This window comes from Dendrobates tinctorius, unplaced genomic scaffold (assembly GCF_039654945.1).
Source record: "Dendrobates tinctorius isolate UK_male_01 unplaced genomic scaffold, ASM3965494v1 ptg000102l, whole genome shotgun sequence".
Lineage (NCBI taxonomy): Eukaryota > Metazoa > Chordata > Amphibia > Anura > Dendrobatidae > Dendrobates > Dendrobates tinctorius.
Window position 1 is genome coordinate 4,004,360 of NW_027361770.1, and position 23,551 is coordinate 4,027,910.

Consider the following 23,551-nt stretch of genomic DNA (forward strand, 5'->3'; position numbering starts at 1 on the left):
AGAGAATTGTACTTGCCTACTTGTGTCCGAGGGTGTCTGCTTTTACGGACCCCCTTCAGTTTGCGTATCGGCAGAGTCTGGGGGTGGACGATGCTGTAGCGTATCTACTACAAACAGTACATTCCTTTTTGGACAATGATAGAACCACTGTGCGTGCCATGTTCTTCGATTTCTCCAGTGCATTCAACACCTTACAGCCACTATTATTACGTAAAAAGCTGGTTGAAATGGCGGTTGATGAGGGACTAGTGAATTGGATCATTGATTATCTGTCGGACAGGCCACAGTTTGTGAGGTTGGGGGCGGCCGTATCGGATAGTGTGCGGAGTAGTGTTGGAGCCCCTCAGGGAACGGTGCTGTCGCCATTCCTTTTTACGTTATACACAGCTGATTTTCAGTATAAATCAGACCTTTGTCACCTTCAGAAGTACTCTGATGACTCAGTGATAGTCGGAGGTATTGAGAGAGACCGGGGGGAGGAGGAATACAGAAGGGTGGTTTTGGACTTTGTTGACTGGTGCCAGGCTAACCATTTAGAACTCAACGTAAAGAAAACCAGGGAGCTGGTGTTGAGTTATGGAAGGTGCATGAAGGATTGCTTACCTATCACTATTGATGGTCAGGATGTGGAGATGGTGGAGAATTTCAAATATTTGGGGGTTCACCTGGACAGCAAGCTTGATTGGAGGTGCCATATGGAGAAGGTTTGCAAGAAAGGGATGAGTAGACTTTACTTCCTAAGGAAGTTAAGGTCGTTTAATGTGTGTAGCAAAATGCTTGAAATGTTCTACCAATCCATTGTGGCGAGTGCAATCTTTGATGCAATTATATGCTGGGGTAGTAGTGTGCGCACAGCTGACGCGAATAAGCTGAATAAACTTATCAAGAAGGCTAGTGCGGCGGTGGGTCTACAACTCAGGACTTTCGAGGAGGTATTAGAGGATAGAATTACTAAGAAATGCAAGGCTATAATGAGCAACAATACACACCCGCTCTATGAACTGTTTGCGAAGCAAAAGAGCACATTCAGCAAGCGTCTACTCCAACTAATGTGTAAAAAGGAAAGATATAGAAAATCGTTTGTTCCGACAGCTGTGGGGATGTTTAACAAATGTATAAGTGTAAAGCATCCCAAGACTAAATGAAGTTCAAAGTGTATGGGGGGGAATTGGTGAGTTACAAGTACCAGTCTATCCGCATCTGCTGTCCATATAGACTTATTTTGTAAAGTGTGTATTGTTCTTGTAATGTTCTTGATCTTTGTTCTGCTGCTGTAATACTGTAATTTCCTCCGGGATCAATAAAGTTTATCTAATCTAATCTAATCTAATATTGGACAAAAATCACTTCATCTTTGACCTAGTCCACTACAGGCAAGCCACTGGCACTGCGATGGGCCCGACATGTATATTGGACACCGCCATTTTGTGCATACCTATATACAGTATATATATGTTGATTGTTATCTCTTCCATATTGAGGTTCATCCTTGTAGGTATCAGGTGCTGCTACATATACGCTCTTTGCTGTTAATGTACTCAAACATCATGCGTCTTCTAACTGTTGGGTCCGGCACTTATAGTGTGCCCGACACGTAAAGTGGACTTCTGCATGTTGTACATACCCATATACATGTCAATTGTGATTTCTTATTTTTCTATGGAGCACTAATTGTACTTATAGGTAGTATTAAGGCAGGTCTCCTTTATATCACTTTTGGGAGTATGGTGATGACAAGTGGTTTATCATCTGTGGGTTATCATGCCCACAATCGCCAGTGTGCAACACTTTATTCCACAATATGTTGTGGTATAGGTCTGTCACATTTCAGCCTTGGATCACACTAAAAACTACCATCTTAAATCAGTAGCATGTTGTGCTCTTGGCTTACTGTTTTGTATTGGGTACATGTACCAATGGTGTATATGGAATTACCTGCGGTGTATTGGTATGACACCAAATAGACGTCATCTTGGTCTTTGTATAGAGTTTGTTCATCTTATGATCATGACAATTATTTTCATGGTATGACGTGCCAGAATTATGTTGCACTTCTGTGGCGCCCCTGAGGCTTCAGTCGCCAGAGAGGTACTGCACCTTCTCCTAAGGTGTAGTGCCCCACCATCCAGGTAGGCTGGGAACTCCTTTCCGCATTCCAACACCTGCACCCCACACACAGGATAGTTCAGGAGGGACCCATCCATGCTTTATGCTGGAAAGGTCATAGGGTGCCTTTTGTGGTCCCTGGCTTCGTAACACGAGAGGTGCTGGGGAGGCGGGTGGAGTTAGATATAAAAGAGAGGGAAGGTGTAGGATTTCAGGTTAGTTGGGGAGTTGGTTAGAGGAGAGAGAAGATGGGTGTCTGAGGGACGTGCTGCAGCAGGTCCCAGTGATCTGGGCTGCTGGCACGAGAAAGACCAGAGAAAGAGACTGATAAGATTGATAACCTAACCTTCCATCAGAGGGAGAGAACAGATCGGAATGAAGGAGAATAGAAGGACAGTGGGAAGCAGGTTGAGATAGAGAGAGAACCCTTCCAGTCCAGAGAACGCAAAGGCCGGGGCCCGGTCCCCGAGGTTGATTGGATCTTTATGTCCGGCAACAGACACCGGAGGAGTAGTGAGCCACTAACGCCTTGCTCCCATCATTGACTTGGGACACAACAGCAACTAAATAGAGAGCTGGGACGCAGTGAGGAGTCCCCGAGCAGGCTACAGCTGTCTGTCATACAAGTAAAGACTAGGAACACCTAGAGAGAGGCATTCCAGGGTAACTAAGTACTGGAGTTCTTCGCACCTAAAGGCGCATTGGAGGAGTCGTTCAGTAAACTACATTTTGGCGGAGTGTGGAAGGGAGAATCCTATCCTGCCTGAAGGTTGGCTGGAGCCCTGACCTGGAGAACACAGTACGGAGGCAGGCAGATGTGTGAACTGCAGACAGTGAGTAAAGCTTTGGAACCACATACTCTGGTGTCCTCCAGTTATTCCAGCACTGCTACATCTGGGTAACATCATCCATACCATTCTGCGCCTCTCCTCATCCATTGCACCTACACTGCCCTGGGACTACAGCTCCACCTGTGGGGAGCTATACCATCTCTGCTGCACCACACCATCAGTCCCAGCGGATCTGCATGCAGCGTTGGCTTACCACCTTACTTGCCAAACACCACGGGTGGCGTCACGAACTATTCATATAAACTATAACACCATTGACATCACAGCTGTTGATATTGGGCGCCCGGGGCCGCGGACCAGGTCGCCGCGGCTGTGGCACATTTCCGCCTTGGCGCCGGCCCGGTGCAGAGTACCCCGCTGCCCTGGGTGTGCGAGGGCGACCCAATTTTGGCGTCACGAACAGGATTACGAGACCCGATGCCATCGAACAGGATGACGAGACCCGATGCCATCGGGTTCTGTGTGCCTTGGATTTACTACTTTTGAAAATGTGCAGAAGACCAAATTTAATAGACTGTAAAATGGACATTAGAAATGGCTGCTGGTGCAGAGAAGAAGGGCGTGAAGAGATGTGATGTCCTAAGAAAAGACCGCGAAGAGTCTTGCGCTGTCCCTGCCTGAATTAGTATGTGACAGATGCATGGCCCACCCCCCGAGGGGTTCGTATACTGGCTTGGTATGGAGGCGCTGGAAGAAGACGCCACCTCCGGAAGGAGGGGCAGAGAAAGCCAGTGGCGAGCAGAAGGGGGGAGCAAGAAGGAGAACGCCAGAACGCCATCTTGGAGAGTGAGGGAAGGAGGCCTGCGGAGCGCGAGGAACTGAATCTCCCTGGCACCATGGCTGAAGGCTCCGACCCGATCTCAGGAATGGATCTCCAACAGCTGGAGGATGAGATTATCCAGCTGACATGCCGCCTGCGAATGAGGTGAGAAGCGCTATGGACATTAGACCAGCAGCGTGCCCGGGAAGGGCCCACACCTGCGGTACCCGCGACACCGGTACCCGCTGCGGCTGCACTGGATCTTTTCCTGGCAGACCTTGCGGAGCTTGGAGCCGCTGCCATGCCAAGCAGCGTACTCTGTTCCTTCCTTGCCGCTAATACCAGAGGAGTTGTACACAGCCCAGGGAGCTGAAGCAGAGGAAGAGGAGCTCTTGTCTGGACCTGGTGCGGCTGCGCAGGTCCCACCAGTGATCCCCGCGGAACCGGAGCTGCCATGGGCTCCACTGCCGTCCTCGGTGTCTCACCGGGCCGCATCCGCTGCCACACCACCTGCCCCAGAGCAGAGGCCGCACCGTCGGGAACTCCCAGGTATTTACCCCGGCCTTCCTAATGGGTTGATGAGGAGGAGGACCATGCTGGTGGGGGTACGGTTGGAGCCGGCATGCCCAATCCGACATCTACAGGTCAGAGGTGGGTCTGGATCATTTTGGGATGGTGATCTTGGGATCCCTTTACTGCCAAGTCCCCAGGCAGTTGCTCATCAGCACCAACACACTGCAGAAGCCTTAGGAGCTAGAACTCGTACCAGACAAGACCCCATAGCAAGGAACCAGAATCAGGATAAGAACAGTTCCAGATCAGCTTCCAGAACCCCAGGAGGGGATCACCAGTAGAAGAATTATAATTTTCCAAATCTCGTTACCCAGGAGGGTTTGTTGCACCAGTTGTGCCTTGTTTGCTATCATGTTTTTCCGGTAGCACTTTTGTTGCCTGTTTTTCTACAAATGGAACTGTGGAGATCATGAACGCTGTGTGATCAAAAACTTTCATGTAAATAGTTTGCACCCCTTTGGGTGCTTTCTCTTGGTTTTGCATATAAAGAGACTCTTTGCGAAGATAATGTTTCTGCATGGACACTTTTCGAAGAATGATGTCTACCTCAAGGGACACTGCAAGAAATCCCGGCTGGGAGCAGTGTTCAGCACCTTACAAGAATTTTGAATGTTTTATGATAAAGTATTTGATAATGTTATGTCTTATGAAAAGTAAATGTCTTTTATAGAATATTTGATACAGAGAATTAGAAAAGTTTTGAGATAGAATGTGAGAATTGAATAAAGAATACAGAATTGAAAGTGACAGGTGACAGGCCAAGCATAGATGGTCAGTGTCTTGCGTCCAGTAGAGAGAGAAAAAGGAAAAGAGAATAATTGATAGAGAATGTAATAAAGAAAACGTGTTGAGTATAGCACTTTGAACTAGGAATTGCACTTAAGCAAATTTTTGACATTAAGATAGGAAGTTAACCTGTTTGTAATGTTTAAGAAATGTGCCTTCTACATTAGGAAGATTAGATAAGTATTGTTGAATAGCATTTAAAAATTTTTGTGTGTTCCTGTATTGTACCTTTTGTTGTCTTACAGCCCGCGGACGTACTGTGTTTAACGGGGGGTATGTGGCGCCCCTGAGGCTTATTTTCATGGTATGACGTGCCAGGATTATGTAGCACTTCTGTGGCACCCCTGAGGCTTCAGTCGCCACAGAGGTACTGCACCTTCTCCTAAGGTGTAGTGCCCCACCATCCAGGTAGGCTGGGAACTCCTTTCCACATTCCAACACCTGCACCCCACACACAGGATAGTTCAGCAGGGACCCATCCATGCTTTATGCTGGAAAGGTCATAGGGTGCCTTTTGTGGTCCCTGGCTTCGTAACACGAGAGGTGCTGGGGAAGCGGGTGGAGTTAGATATAAAAGAGAGGGAAGGTGTAGGATTTCAGGTTAGTTGGGGAGTTGGTTAGAGGAGAGAGAAGAGAGAAAATGGGTGTCTGAGGGACGTGCTGCAGCAGGTTCCAGTGATCTGGGCTGCTGGCACGAGAAAGACCAGAGAAAAAGACTGATAAGATTGATAACCTAACCTTCCATCAGAGGGAGAGAACAGATCGGAACGAAGGAGAATAGAAGGACGGTGGGAAGCAGGTTGAGAAAGAGAGAGAACCCTTCCAGTCCAGAGAGCGCAAAGGCCGGGGCCTGGTCCCCGAGGTTGATTGGATCTTTATGTCCGGCAACAGACACCGGATGAGTAGTGAGCCACTAACGCCTTGCTCCCATCATAGACTTGGTACACAACAGCAACTGAATAGAGAGCCGGGACGCAGTGAGGAGTCCCCGAGCAGGCTACAGCTGTCTGTCATACAAGTAAAGACTAGGAACACCTAGAAAGAGGCATTCCAGGGTAGCTAAGTACTGGAGTGCTTCGCACCTAAAGGTGCATTGGAGGAGTCGTTCAGTAAAGTACATGTTGGCGGAGTGTGGAAGGGAGAATCCTATCCTGCCTGGAGGTTGGCTGGAGCCCTGACCTGGAGAACACAGTACGGAGGCAGGCAGTTGTGTGAACTGCAGACAGTGAGTAAAGCTTTGGAACCACATACACTGGTGTCCTCCAGTTATTCCAGCACCGCTACATCTGGGTAACATCATCCATACCATTCTGCGCCTCTCCTCATCCATTGCACCTACACTGCCCTGGGACTACAGCTCCACCTGTGGGGAGCTATACCATCTCTGCTGCACCACACCATCAGTCCCAGCGGATCTGCATGCAGCGCTGGCTTACCACCTTACTTGCCAAACACCACGGGTGGCGTCACGAACTATTCATATAAACTCTAACACCATTGACATCACCGCCGTTGATATTGGGCGCCCAGGGCCGCAGACCGGGTCGCCGCTGTTGTGGCACATTCCCGCCTTGGCGCCGGCCCAGTGCCGAGTATCTCGCTCCCCTGGGTGTGCGAGGGCGACCCACATCCTTATTATATCTTTTTTAAAAACATGCCGACAGGTTTGTTATCTTGATGCGGTGCTGTTGACACTCCTTATAAACATTGTATTGATGTGCTTTTGACTTCTTTTTGCTATGTAGGACCTGCTGCATTTGTAGCTTGCGCCGTCAGATGTCTCCTTGGCGCCCATGTATTTGTTATATTCGATCACCTTGACTACTATTCAGCAGAACGCGCGTCTGCTATCAGGATTGTTAGCGCATGTGCTGTACTACCTCGGCGCATTATGTGTGTGACTTTCCGTAATTGCTTGCCGCACCGTCATGTGGCACCTTTGGATTGGCTTTATTTGGTTACCATGATTACTCTATAATATGACACGCATCCGGCACTGGAATTGTCAGCGCGTGCGCTTTGGCAGCTTGGCACATGCTCAATTGATGTGTTTATTATTTGATTACCATGGTATTCCTGCTCTATGACGCGCTTCCGGACTTTCAGTTGTTGGCGCATGCGCAATATACTCTACCCTGTCTCGGCACCAGCACACGCCCCCTCCGATGTTAACTACCTCCACGCTAGCCTGGTAAGTAGCGCAGCTGTGTGCTATTTGCTCAATAATCAGGCATATATAAGGACATGAATAAACTGCATTCATTACCCCTGACGAAGCCACTGTGGGTGGCGACACGCGTCGGGTATCCTTCCTTCTTGGCTCCACTCCACATGGATCTCGGTATTTGTTATTACCACTCCATGCTATAATACAAGGGTGGTTCTTTCAGCCTATATCTTTACTGTCAGTGTGCCCAGACTATTGCCCCAGGGTGTGATGCTATACATTTACTCCTCTATGAACCTACAGGTATTTTCTATTGTTAAGTATTGATGTCTGTGGTGACCACTTTTCCTTTTTGGCTTTACTCAAACCTGTATCATTTATGCTCTCTGGACTATGTGGCCATTTTTGTGGCACTGATTTTCTTTCCTCTTTGTTGGGTTCAAAAAGTGTAATACAATATATTTATGCTTGCATCCCTTGGGGGCGCTTTTTATAATCTCACCTATCATCTGGTATGCTGTTTATATGATAGTAATTTTTCATAACCAATCTGGAGTGTTGCCATAGGTTGTGGGCTTCATTATGAGCCTATGATTGTTGTTGTCATGTCACATATGTGACTTTTTAATGTTTTTAAATGTTGTGTCAGTTTATACATGTCCAATAAAAATCTTCCTCTTAAACGTTAATTCCTTGCTTGTGGTGACCCCCTCTTGCATGGCCTATTCTTTTTCTCTGTGTTTGATACAGCTTCTCAGTATAGGCCTGGGTTGGATCCCGCTATTATTATTTGATTGTGGTGCCCCTGCTTTTGGTTCCTATATCTCTGTGATTGAAGGGCATAAAAATTCAAAGTTGGAAAATTGCAAAATTTTCACCAAATTTCCGTTTTTTTTACAAATAAACGCAAGTTATTTGAATGAAATGTTACCACTAACATGAAGTACAATATGTCACGAGAAAACATTGTCAGAATCACCAGGATCCATGAAAGCATTTCAGAGTTTTTACATCATAAAGGGACAGTGGTCAGAATTGTAAAAATTGCCCGGTCATGAACATGCAAATCACCCTTGGGGGTAAAGGGGTTAAAGTCACAGAGCCTATTTTTACATGGGCATCAGGCGGCATTAATCTTCTTAAAGGGCCATTATTAATCAGTGGGTCTCCTAAACTGTTATTGCCTATGCAGTGAAAGAATGGGCTGCCGAGAATTATGACGCACCACAATACCCCTTTCACGAGAGGTACTGGAGGGCTTCCTGAAAAAATGTTGCATTGAATGCATGGCCTGGCCTGCCCCAAAGTTCCATGCACCCCAATAAGCTTTTAAGCCACATACTGGATGTCCACCGGGAAATCCACCTCACATTATTCATTTCAAAATCCCAAACTATTTTCTTATGCATAGTCTGCAAGGCCTGCCCTGCTGCCAAGTTATCTGCACCCCAATATGCTTTTGAAACCACATACTGGATGGGCACAGGAAAATCCACTTCACATTATTCATTTTGTACTCCCATTCTGTTTTCTTATGCATAGACTGCAAGGCCTGCCCTACTACCAAGTCATATGCACCCAAATAAGCCCAATCCCACCTTGGAAGAAACATGTAGGAGGGCCTCTTAACAAAAAATGTCCCATTAAAAAGGAGCGTGTCTACTAGATTTGGAATGCCCATACACTAAGTGTGTTGGCTGTCAAACATTTTCCCCTGTGGGGTACACCTCAACCTTTTCCATAACAAGTATTTTACGCCCAACAAAACCAACCACCCTTGTTCGGAATTCGACCCTGGCTGTAGCAGCACGGAACACATTAACGCTGGTGATCTAGTGGGGGCGGATGATGAGACGTGGAAGAAGGCCTGATTTAAAACTATGCCCAATTTAAAGGAGCAGATCTCCTAGACTTGGAATGCGCATATAGTAAGTGTGTTAGCTGTCAAACATTTTCCCCTATTGGGTACACCTCAACCTTTGGCAGAACAAGTATTTGAAGCACAGCCTAAACACCCACCCTTGTTACAAATTCGACACTGGCTGTAGCTGCACGAAAAACGTAAACCCTTTTGATCTAGTGGCGGTGGATGATGAGACTTGGAAAAAGGCCTGATTAAAAAATAGGCCCAATTTAAAGGAACGAGCCTCCTACACTTGGAAAGCCCATACATTTAGTGTATAGGCTGGCAAACATTTCCCCTGTGGGGTACACCTCAACCTTTGGCAGAACAAGTATTTGACACACAGCCTAACCACTCACCCTTGTTACAAATTCGACACTGGCTGTAGCTGCACGGAAAACGTAAACCCTTTTGATCTATTGGTGGTGGATGATGAGACTTGGAGGAATGCCTGATTAAAAAATAGACCCAATTTAAAGGAGCAAGTCTCCTATACTTGGAATGCCCATACATTTAGTGTATGGGCTGGCAAACATTTCCCCTGTGGGGTACACCTAAACCCTTGGCAGAACAAGTATTTGACGCACAGCCTAAACACCCACCCTTGTTACAAATTCGACACTGGCTGTAGCTGCACGGAACACGTAAACCCTTTTGATCTAGTGGTGATGGTTGATGAGACTTGGAGGAAGGCCTGATTAAAAAATAAGCCCAGTTTCTCGGAGCTGTACAATTAAAAAATCATATTTTTTTCCACAAAAATGATCTTTTCAACCCCAATTTTTATTTTCCCAAGGGTAACAGGACCCCAAAAGTTGTTTTGCAATTTATCCTGAGTAGGCTGATACCTTATATGTGGGGTAAAACACTGTTTGGGGGCATGGCAGAGCTTGGAAGGGAAGGAGCACCATTTGACTTTTTCAACGCAGAATTGGCTGGAATTGAGATCAGACGCCATGTTGCGTTTGGAGAGCACCTGATGTGCCCAAACAGTGGAAATCTCCCAATTCTAACTCCAACCCTAACCCCAACACACCCCTAACCCTAATCTCAGCCCTAACCCTAGCCCTAGCCCTAACCCTAGCCCTAACCCTAACCCTAGCCCTCACCCTAACCCTAACGGGAAAATGGAAATAAATACAGTTTTTAAATTTTATTATTTTTCCATAACTAAGCGGGTGATAAAGGGGGGTTTGATTTACTATTTATGGTGGATTTTTATATTTAGCAGCTGTCGCATGATAAAAGACGCTTTTTATTGTAAAAATAGTTTTTGCATCACCACATTTTGAGAGCTATAATTTTTCCATATTTTGACTCACCGAGTCATGTGAGGTCTTATTTTTTGCGGGACAAGTTGACGTTTTTATTGGCTCCATTTTCGGGCACATGACATTTTTTGATCGCTTTTTATTTCATTTTTTGGAATGCAGAATGAACAAAAACCAGCATTTCAAGAATTTCTTTTGGGGGCTGCGTTTACACCGTTCCGCGTGCGGTAAAATTGATAAGGTGGTTTTATTCTTTGGATCAGTACAATTACAGTGATACCTCATTTATGTCTTTTTTATGTTTTGGCACTTTTATGCAATGAAGACTATTTTATATAAAAAATAATTATTTTTGCATCGCTTTATTCTGTGAGCTATAACTTTTTTATCTTTTCTCTGATGACGCTGTGTTGCAGCTCGTTTTTTGTGGGACAAGATGACGTTTTCAGCGGTACCATGGTTGTTTATATCCGTCTTTTTGATCGCGTGTTATTGGACTTTTTGTTCGGCCGTCTGATAATAAAGCATTATTTTTTGCTTTGTTTTTTATTTTTATTTTTTAAGGGGTTCGCTAATGGGACAGCTTTATAGGGCGGGTCGTTATGGATGCGTCGATGCTAAATATGCGTACTTTTATTGTTTTTTTTATTTTTCAAAAAAATGAATTTATTAGGGAATATTTTTTTTTATTTATTTGGCGATTTTTTATAAATTATTTTTACAATTTTTTTTTTAACTTTATTATACTGTCCCAGGGGGGACATCACTGTCATGTGACAGATCGATGATCCGTCACATCACAGATCGCTGTGACAGATCAATGATCTGAGACAGGCAGTGCTGGAGGCTTCCTCATGCCAGAGCTTTGCAGGCACTGAGGAAGCTGGCTCCCTGCAGGCCCCTGAAGGTCCCCGCCGCCATATTGGATCCTGGGACCTGCAGGGAAGGAGGCCCCCGCAGCAGCGCTGCACATCGCGCTGCTGCAGGGGTCTCAGGGAAGCACAGAGGGAGCCCCCTCCCTGCCGATGCTTCCCTAAACCCCCGGTACACTGCGATCGTGTTTGATCGCAGTGTGCCAGGGCTTAACGTGTTGGGGGTGGTCCGTGACTGACCCTTACACATAGTGCCAGGTGTCAGCTGTGATAATCAGCTGACACCCGGCTGATAATCAGCTCCCCCCGTGAGCGCCGCTGATCGCGCTAGACGTACTATCCCGTCCATGGGCATAGGGGCCCGGGTCCCATGGACGGGATAGTACGTCAGATGGCAGAAAGGGGTTAAGAGTCCTTCCTTCATAAATGAAACAAGATGTGTCTGCTTATGTGTCACACACCACATGACCTGCTAGGGTTGTTAAATGTTACAATAACATTTCCCAGTAAATGCATTTGTATTGGTTGAAAGAAATGTTAAATTTGAAAAACACTTCAAAAACGCTGCGTCTGAACATATCCCAAGTAGGGGCTGAACATTTTGGGCTGGGGTTAATTATTTTGCCTTATATACAAGTCATTAACCTGGAAAGGATGTACCTTAACACATTCCCCAGCAAAATTCGTTTTGGTTTCATTTTTTGGTGCATCGGTAAAAATGGCATGAAACTCTGAAAAAATTGTTTAAAGCTGTGAACTTGGAGTCAGGAATGCTTCCAGGGGCGATCCCCATGATGTTCATGTGTCATTTGAGCAGTGTTTCCATCATTTTCAGATGTTTTTAGACCTTTAATGGACCCCTGGGGGGATTGTGGTAAAAATGCTCGGGTCTCCTTTAGACTTACATTGGGCTCGTTCTGTCCGAGTACTCGAGTATTCCAATTTGTTCAACACAAGTAAAAAGCACCACAGCATTTTAGTGCTCGCCCATCACTAGTTACTAGTTATTTTTTTCAGGGCTAATTCAAATAGATTCTTTTCTGTTATAATAATACCACTCTTATCTTCAATTCGTGTAGGGTGAGGAAGTAGGTATAGCGTATGACAGGCATCTAGTCAGGGATTATTGCCTTAGAAATTCGAAGCCTTCCTGATTCTGCCTCCCTCAATGGACTCATAGACTGATTCATGTTTTTTGCGGTAATCAGAATTATTAAATTCATCCACGCTGCCAGTGTTACCTGCTTTCCTCCAGACTTTGTTGCTGCTACTTAAAAGAAAAAATCATTTTAAGAGCACTTCAATTCCCTTCTATTTTCTACAATAATTTCTCTTTTATCTACAATTCGTCTACAGTGAGGTGTTGCAGTAGGTATAGCATTTGCCAGGCACATAGTCAGGGATTATTGTCTAAAAAATTGTAAGCTTTGCTGTTGCTGTTTTCCATGCACTCATTCACCGATTCATGCTTTTTATGGTAATCTGTACTCTAAAATTCATCTAAGCTGCCAGTGTTACTTGCATTCCTCCAAATTTTGTTGCTGCCACGTAACAGAAAATATATTTTCACTGCCAGTTCAAATCCCTTCTACATTTTACAATAATACTGCTCATATCTGCAATTCATCTACGGTCAGATGTTGCAGTAGGTATAGCGTATTACAGGTTTCTAGTCAGAGATTATTGCCTTATAAATTTTTAGCCCTGCTGTTGCTTTTTTCCATTCACTCATTGACCAATTCACTTTTTTAATTGTAATCTGTGTTCTGAAATGTAACAAAAATAATACCGAAAAAAGGCTACTAGTATTAAACTCATCCATTAAACCGATATAAATACCAAAAAGAAAAAAATGGAACCAAGAGCAAATGAATAAAATATCTAATTTTATTGTTATCCAAAAATTGATCAAATACAAATTTATAATGAATCCATCACATAATAAAAAATATAAGGGAATCAGCAACACCCAGTTACCACATACAGATAGAAGGAGGTAGAAGTGGCAATATGTGAACAATTGCATATAATGATTATAACCTTGTGGAATGCACAAAAGGATATAGAAGGATACAAGGAGAAATATATATATATATATATATATATATATATCATTAAAAAGGCATAATTTGTTCTCAATATTCATATAAAGTGCAATAGTGCATAGTAAAGTGATCCATACTAGGACCTACAAATGAATAGAAATGGACTTACAAATGAACGATGGCCACAAATAGAAAAAGGTACAAAAAATATATATATGTGTATATGTCTACCGCTGTATCCCTTATGTGAGAAAGCACAATTCCTTCTCAGCAATCATATAAAATGTAACAAGTGCATAGCCTTGCATCAAATATGACTGCTGCCATAAATATCTCCACTTATAAAAGAATGTGGAGATTGTCCTTGAGCCAGTTATCAAAAGAGATCGGGCAAAATCCAAATATATGCAAAAAGTAATAGTAAACCTGTTGCCGAAACCAACCTTTCTGTAATGTGGGCTGCGGGACCCCAACGCGCATTTCGCTACCTGCTTCTTCGGGGGGCGTGATGTCAGAGTGTAGCAAGCCGGTTTATATGTGCTGATGAGCGGAAGTCTCTGTGAGCAGCGAGAAAGCGGCGCTTCGGGTTATGTAATGGTGAGTCAGAAGCAGTGGAACTCGGCGTCTGACGTCACAGACATGCCCCCACCAGCAGGACGTCATTGCCAGGCGGAGGCTAAGTCCGAGGCGCTAGGAGACGCGTGGCCACGGCAACGAGTCAGCATTCTCAACAGGAAGCACTCCCCACATCACATGACACATTAACTAGAGTTGAGCGAAACGGGTCGGTCAATTTCAAAAGTCGCCGACTTTTGGCAAAGTCGGGTTTCATGAAACGAAACCCGACCCTAGGATGAGGTCGGCCACGAGGTCGGTGACTTACGCGCCAAAGTCGCGTTTCAAAAGTTTGTTTTGCGCTCTTTTTCAGCCAATCAGGATCCACGGACACTGTGGGCAACGTGATGACATAGGCAGGGGTCACCACCATCTTTCAGAAGGGCATGCAAGTGATTGGCTTGCTTTGGTGGGCGTCACAGGGGGTATAAAAGGGCGTGCACACTGACCGCCATCTTACTTCTGCCGATCTTAGCATAGGGAGAGGTTGCTGCTGCTGATTCTGTAGGGAGAGCGTTAGGCAGGGAAGAAGAAAAAAAAACTGCTTCTGCTGCTAGCGATTTTGCCTGTACAACACACCAGTCACTGTGTGTGCAGTGCAAGGGGAGGCTATATTTTGGTGGATCAGCGGTGTTGGTTGTTAGGCTGCCTTCTAAGGCTTCCTGACGGCTGCATTGCTGTTTACCCACTACTCTGCAAACTGCTTTTTTAAAAGCAATCCCAATTTTTTTTTTTGTCCTGCTGAGGTACTGAGCGTGCATTTTTTCACACCATACAGCGGTGCACACTCCTCACACAGTACCGTGTAACAGCTGTTATCACAGCCACAGTGAAGCTATCTGTGTGTCACTCTGTAAGGATAAGTCAAGGACATGTTCCGTTCTTACAGACCTGCACCTTCTAGTTTTGTCTAGCTTTCAAACAGTTAAATATATTTGCTGTTTGATCACATTCAAAACTATAGAGAGACAGCGTGTGTCAGTCCGTATACTTAAAAAACACGGAGCTTGACAATTTTACGTACACCGGACAGCCGTGTACGTGCACGCTCCTCTCTCAGTACCGTGTAACGGCTGTTATCACGGCCACAGTGAAGCTGTGTGTCACTGTGGAAGGATAAGTGGAGGACTTGTTCCGTTCTTACAGACCTACACTCTAGGGAGATTCCTATTCTGCCCAATTCTATATACACCTTGTAGTTTGTGATACACTAGCCAATTTCTGCCTGTGACATAGTGCTGTGATATTCAGTGGGCCTCACACAATCCAAAAGTGTCCAGTGTCCACTAGTGTGTGCAGAAATTCAAAATCTCCCTTATCCTGTAGTCACTTTTTTCACACCTGTGCCATCGAGCCTGTGACATAGCGCTCTGATATTCAGTGGGCCTCACACAATCCATAAGTGTCCACAAGTGTGTGCAGAAATTCAAAATCTCCCTTATCCTGTAGTCACTTTTTTCACACCTGTGCCATCGAGCCTGTGACATAGCGCTCTGATATTCAGTGGGCCTCACACAATCCAAAAGTGTCCAGTGTCCACTAGTGTGTGCAGAAATTCAAAATCTCCGTGATCCTGTAGTCACTTTTTTCACACCTGTGCCATCGAGCCTGTGACATAGCGCTCTGATATTCAGTGGGCCTCACACAATCCAAAAGTGTCCAGTGTCCACTAGTGTGTGCAGAAATTCAAAATCTCCATGATCCTGTAGTCACTTTTTTCACACCTGTGCCATCGAGCCTGTGACATAGCGCTCTGATATTCAGTGGGCCTCACACAATCCATAAGTGTCCACAAGTGTGTGCAGAAATTCAAAATCTCCCTTATCCTGTAGTCACACCTGTGCCATCGAGCCTGTGACATAGCGCTCTGATATTCAGTGGGCCTCACACAATCCATAAATGTCCAGTGTCCACAAGTGTGTGTGTGCAGAAATTCAAAATCTCTGTGATCCTGTAGTCACTTTTTTCACACCTGTGCCATCGAGCCTGTGACATAGCGCTCTGATATTCAGTGGGCCTCACACAATCCATAAGTGTCCACAAGTGTGTGCAGAAATTCAAAATCTCCCTTATCCTGTAGTCACTTTTTTCACACCTGTGCCATCGAGCCTGTGACATAGCGCTCTGATATTCAGTGGGCCTCACACAATCCATAAGTGTCCACAAGTGTGTGCAGAAATTCAAAATCTCCCTTATCCTGTAGTCACTTTTTTCACACCTGTGCCATCGAGCCTGTGACATAGCGCTCTGATATTCAGTGGGCCTCACACAATCCATAAGTGTCCACAAGTGTGTGCAGAAATTCATAATCTCCCCTGTCCTATAGACACCTTGTACCTTGTTTTACATTACTATATAGTTTGTTGGATTTTGTCTACATTTCTACCAAAAATGAGGAAGGCTGGTGGAAGAGGCCATGGAATTGGGCGGGGGTTGGCAGCTGGTAATGATGGTGTTGGTGGTGGATCTGATGGTAGTGGCAAAAGCAAAATAGGACCCAATGCAGGAGGTGTTGAGCCTGCGTCATCGTCTGGCTCCACAAGGCCTCGAAGGCTTACTTTTCTAGGAGTTGGCAAACCGCTTTTAAAGCCAGAGCTGCAGGAAAAAGTTTTGGCTTACATTGCTGACTCAGCCTCCAGCTCTATCGCCTCCTCTTCTGAAGTTGTAAAAAGTAAAAGCACTGAGTCGTCATTGGAGGCTCATGTTCATGAACCACACCTTTCCTTGTGTCCTTCACCCCAACCAAGATTGAAGGATGATGCAGGCCATACTACTGATTACTCCATGGAGCTGTTTTCACATACCATGCCTGGATTATCAAGTGAAATGGTGAATTATCCAGGCCAAGATGAATCTGACATGGAGTGCACTGATGCACAGCCACTTATAGATGATTCTGCTGGTACATTCACTCAGAGCACTACATTGTCCTCGCAGTGTACAGAGCCAGATTCTGACCCTGATGAGACTCAGGTGCCCCTTCCCGCACACTATACCACCATACACGGTGACACAGAGGAAGGTGCACATGACATTGAAGAGGAGGTGATGGATGACCCAGTTGTTGACCCAGATTGGCATCCATTGGGGGAAGAGGGTGCCGCTTCCAATAGCTCAGATGAGGAGCATCCACAGCAGACATCGACATCGCAACAGCTGTTATCTGGCAGGCACGGAGCACTCCAAAGACAGGTTCCAAAAATCAAAAGAGTTGCTGGACAGCTTGTCCAGAGGGTCAAAATATCACAGCGTTCTAGGCCGCAAAATGTCTGCCAAAGTAGGAAGAGTGCAGTGTGGCACTTTTTTGAACAAAATTCTCATGATCAGGCCAAGGTTATCTGTAAGAAGTGCGCAAAGACCTTTAGCCGAGGGAAAAATCTGAAAAATTTGAATACCAGTTGCATGCTTAGACATTTAACCACCATGCACTTGCAAGCGTGGACACAACACCAAACCTCAAGTACCACATGTGCAACTGATCACAAAGAAGGTAGTCAGCAACGCTACATTGTTTCCCCCACTGTAAGCCCACCGGTTAGCACAGCAGCAAATGTTGAGGTGTCGTTGCAAAGCCACAGCAGTCAGGGAATCCCACTGTTATATCAACGAAAGACTGATTCTAGGCCATCAGAAAGAACATCAACTCCATCACCATCATCAACCCTCTCTCAGTCCGCCCTGTCCACCGCTACTTCCACCATATGCAGATCTCAAGTCCAGCTCACCCTCCCAGACACTATGAGTAGGTCAAGAAAGTACTCAGTCTCTCATCCGCGTACACTGGGTTTGAACGCCCACATTGCCAAACTAATCTCGTTTGAGATGATGCCCTATCGGTTGGTGGAAAGCGCAGCTTTCCGCGAACTCATGGCCTATGCAGTACCCCGCTATGACCTACCCAGTCGCCACTTCTCTCGCAAAGCCATCCCAGCCCTCCACCATCATGTGAAAGACCGCATTGTCCATGCACTCAAGCAGTCAGTGAGTGGAAAGGTGCACCTCACAACTGATGCATGGTCCAGTCGGCATGGCCAGGGCCGTTACGTGTCCATCACTGCGCACTGGGTTAATGTGGTGGATGCAGGGTCCACAGGGGACAGCGGTGGTGGGACAGTGCTGCCTAGCCCACGGTATAGGAAACAGTTGGCTGTAGGCGTTCGACCCTCCTCCTCCTCCAGAAGCGAAAGCTCGTCCACAGAGCGCAGTCGTACGAGCACTCCATCTGCAGCTGCCACTGTTGCACACGAGGTGTCCCCCTATCGAGCAGCTAGTGGAAAGTGTCAGCAGGCTGTGCTGCAGATGATGTGTTTGGGTGACAGACACACCGCCGAGGTGCTGGCCGAGTACTTTCAGCGACAAACTGAGTCATGGCTGGGCAGTGTACATCTTGAGGCAGGCAAGGTAGTTAGTGATAACGGCCGTAATTTTGTGGCAGCCATAGCCCTTTCAAAACTCAGCCACATACCTTGCTTGGCTCACACCTTGAACCTGGTGGTGCAGTGCTTCCTCAAAAATTATCCGGAGTTAACAGCCCTGCTCCAGAAGGTGCGAAGACTGTGCGCGCACATCCGCCGGTCGCCTGTACACTCCATTCGTATGCAGAAGCTGCAGCGATTGCTCCACCTTCCCAACCACCGCCTCATTATCGACATTGCAACAAGGTGGAACTCCACCCTGCACATGGTTGAGCGGCTGTGCGAGCAGAGGCAGGCCATAATGCATTTGTGGGAGGATACACGGCCAGGCACTTTGAGAGCAGACATGGAGTTGACAGGTGTGCAGTGGTCGAAGCTGAAAGACCTCTGTAAAGTCCTTCAGTGTTTTGAGGAATGCACACGGCTGGTAAGCGCAGACGACGCCATCCTAAGCATGAGCATCCCACTTATGCGTCTGCTCATGCAAACTTTGACGCACCTTAAGGAGCAGGCGTCTGCAGCCAATGTTGACGAGGAGGGAATCCTTGATGACATTCAGCCATTGTCTGCTCAGGGACCTCTCCTGGACGAGGTGGAGGAAGAAGAGGAGGAGGAGGATGATGATGGGGATGATTACTTAGGGAAGGAGGATGCATCTCGTGGGGCAAGTGAAAATGTTGGCGTGGCAAGGTCTGGTACAGGGTTTGTGCGTGACTGTAGGGATGTGGATTTGCCAGAAAGTGCTCCTCCAACCAGCACTCGCAGTGCATCATTGACACCGGGAACATTGGCCCACATGTCAGATTATGCCTTGCAGATCCTAAAAAGGGACCCCCGCATTGCCAAAATGATGAACGGTGACGACTACTGGTTGGCCAGCATCCTGGATCCACGCTATAAAGGCAAATTACAAAACATCATGCCACACGAGAACCTTGACCTAATATTGGCTAATAAACAAGCAACTCTGGTAAATCGGTTGCTTGAGGCATTCCAAGCACACAGCAGCGGTGATGGTTCTCACACGAGCCGTACGGGCCGGGGGCAGCTTGGCAGAGGTGTTCGTGGTGCACACAGCAGAAGTGGCGTTGGAGACAGGGGTTTCATGACAATGTTGTGGACTGATTTTTCAAGTACCGCTCACACAGATGGTAATACTGCATCGATGGAAAGTGACAGGAGACAGCAGATGTCAACTATGGTTACAAACTACTTTTCCTCCCATATCGATGTTCTCCCACACAGGTCATTCCCCTTTGACTATTGGGCCGCTAAACTGGACACCTGGCCTGAATTGGCACAATATGCCTTACAGGAGCTCGCTTGCCCAGCTGCAAGTGTGCTATCGGAAAGAGTCTTCAGTGCAGCTGGATCAATCCTGACAGAAAAAAGGACCCGTCTGTCAACCCAAAATGTGGATGATGTAACCTTCATTAAAATGAACCATGCATGGGTTTCCAAGGATTTTGTCCCACCTTCCCCTGATGACACATAGGGTGACAGAAAAATGGCTTTGGTCCACCTCTTCCTGGGACTTGACCTATTTCGCCTTTTGCATCAGCTGAATGTCCAACATCAACATATGCCACTTTCTAAAACTCCCTAACTGTGCTGCCTCCCCCCCCCATGGCCGGGGTCACCACCTAGCGCACGACACCGTGCGAGTGCCGTTGCCCTGGACAGGTGGGTAGGCCGACTCTTGGGCGCGGGCACTGGCACAGGGTCCCTCATAGTGCAATCAAGTGTCTCTGACGGTGGTGGTGCACACCCGCCGTCAGACACACCGCCGTACTATGAGGGGCCCAGTGCCAGTACCGACGCCCACGAGTGGGCCCCCCTTGCTTGGGCAGGGCCCCAGCATTTGCAATCTTTACCTCTCCCTGCTCCTCCGCTGTGTAGTCTGGGCCGTCAAATCCATACTGTGCCTGACACCGTCTGAGCCTGCCTCCTGATGTATAGACATATATTTTGAATGTGTACACTATGCTATCCATACATGTTATCCGGGGATACGGTACCCTTTCTCACCTTTGTGCAATCACGTGCAATCCATACTGGGCCTAACACCGTCTGAGCCTGCCTCCTGATGTATAGACATATTTTGAATGTGTACACTATGCTATCCATACATGTTATCCGGGATACGGTACCCTTTCTCACCTTTGTGCAATCACGTGCAATCCATACTGGGCCTAACACCGTCTGAGCCTGCCTCCTGATGTATAGACATATATTTTGAATGTGTACACTATGCTATCCATACATGTTATCCGGGGATACGGTACCCTTTCTCACCTTTGTGCAATCGCGTGTAATCCATACTGGGCCTGAGAACGACTGGCGAGCTGTTAAGCAAGCTACAGCACCTGTGGATTGCACACGTAAGTTTTTCATTTTTTCAGGAATGACGGTTAGGCCTAATTCCGGAACTGCGGTTGACCTGCACTTACTGGGAAATCATTGTTCGCGGGTAATAATTGTAATCACAGATCCCCATCACTAACGTTGTTCAGCGGGTTATCTGCACCTGTAAGCGACAAACGCTGGCCTTTTCAGTGTAGCGCACATGCAGCCACGGACATGTAAGGGCATGACACACCAGTTATTGGCCAATCTCATGTGCCAGAGCCTCACGTGTCCCTCTAGTAAGCCGGACTCGGACCGCGGGGCATGACGGAGTCTCGTTCGTTAACGTAATTAAGCTTGCAATGTGTGCATCTTTTCTGTAGCTGGCATGGTTGAGGTTTCCCAGGTGGAGTCGAATTAAACCGTAGGCTCCACTCCTGATGGTGCCCTTCTGGACATTCCTTTAAGGTTCAGCTTTGCAACCATACTGCCCACGTAAAACAAACACTTTGCCTTCATGAACGCTGTTTGGAGGGTCATGACTCGTGGGAATAACGCCGCCCAATCAGTTAACCTGCTAGAGAGATCCTTCGTTGCTCCCAAGCATGACATCACACTGCCTAGGAGGACGGTAATGCCACTGTGGCGATCGTAATCCTGGGGGCGACACAAGTGCACTGATGCCCAGCCACTGCTCGATGAATCTGCTGGTACATTGACCCAGACCACTACATTCCCCTCGCACGCTACACGGCCTGAATCTGACCCTGATGAAACTCAGGTTACCCTTCCCATATAAAGTTCCATCTTACACGGTGACAAAGAGGAAGCTGCAGATGAAAGTGCAGGTTCGGCCCACCCGCCATCAGTCACACGACCGTACTATCAGGGGCCCTGTGCCAGTGCCGTCACCAACGAGTGGGCCCCCCCTGCTTGCTCAGGATCACAGCACTTGCAAGGTTGAAATACTGTGCAGTGAGATGGAAGATGGGAACGACGAGGAGTCCAGACTAGTACAGGGATTCCCTAGCGAGGAGACTTATTTCATTGTTTTCAATGTTGGGACAGCAATCTTTGGGGAGCACTATACTCTGGAGAATGATAGATGGGGCCCACCATACACTGGAACATTCCAAAGGTGGACATCAGACACTGGAGCAGCATTTACAGGGCCCATTATACACTAGAGCATTAGAAATGGGGCCCATTATGTTTGGAGCATTATTTGGGCCCATAAGACAGTGGAGCTTCATCCATGGGGACCAACATATACTGTAGCATTATGTGGAGCTCATCATATACTGTTTCAAACATTATATGGGACCAATGATTCTGTATGGAGAAATAGATAGGCCTCGTCATGAGATGTAAAAAGTGAAGTATTTTTCATTGTACTATACCGCTATTTCTCTGCCGTATCGGAGCATGATGAGTTGTGGTATTATGTGTTAAAGGGGCGCTCTTTCGCCCAGGGCACATGAAAACCTGGAGCCAGCCCTACTCCCCCACAACTTTAGCCAAATAACCCCCATTTTTCAGTGCGTAACTTGTATTATGAAGTTAATTAAGGTTGACAAGCTTAAGTAAGAAGAATTGATGCTTTTGGCATTCAAATGGGCACTGTAGGTGTGGTTCCTGTCCTCCTCTCACTGCCGACTTTTATTCCCCATTGACTTACATTGGGTTTCGTGTTTCGGGACGACCCCGACTTTTCCCTATAGTCGGCCGATCTTGCTCGACCCGACTTTTGGAAAAGCCGGGTTTCACGAAACGAAACTCGACCCTAAAAAAACAAAAGTCGCTCAACTCTAACATTAACAAAAATAAACAGATGTAAATCTGTACGGGGAAAGGAAAACGCTGAATGTATAGTATATATGTTCTTGACAGATAGCTATTTCTAGCAATATGCATATGTGAATAATAGCCTAAAGCGGGGGAGGAAACCAGTAAAAGGCAACCATTCAAAACTTTTTTAAGGATCAGCAATTTCCAATTAATAATAAACTGCATTATCAAAGAGACTAATAACAAAGGGAATAGATGGATAAAAATAAACAATGGAGAGTTAAATCCTGTTGGAGCAAATAGATATATGCCCATAAACTTAAAAAAGGCCATCATAATAGAAAAGGAAAAAATATAACAAAGTGCCTAACATATACAGTCCGCATGCATAATATGAAAGTGCATGCATACGGCCATGTGCACACACACACATATGCGCATACAAGCACATGTGTACCCGTAAACAAGACAAATGTGAAATTAGATAGGTGAATATGAGAGCAAATGTAGAAATACATACATAGTGAACATGTACAAATATAAAAGTACACACACATCCACATGCAAACACAAAAGTTTATATATTACCCATAAAGGGCATGTGTAAATATAGATGCAAATTAGAAGATGAATGCATTAAGAAAACATGTACGTACACATGCACATGTCCACACATGCCCACATGCAAGCACAAAGCGCACACATTCGGTCGTGCGTACACATACACATATGCAAGCACACGCATATCCATGAAAAAAGCATATGGGAAAAAGATATAAATAAATGCAAGTGTTAAGATATATACAGTACATAAAAAGACACTTAATATGTATATATGGGGGTATCAAGCTTACGAGAAAACAGAGAAGAGATTTATAGTTCTCCGGTTTTGCTCCAACAGGATTTAACTCTCCATTGTTTATTTTTATTTTTATCCATCTATTCCCTTTGTTATTAGTCTCTTTGATAATGCAGTTTATTATTAATTGGAAATGGCTGATCCTTAAAGTTTTGAATGGTTGCCTTTTACTGGTTTCCTCCCCCGCTTTAGGC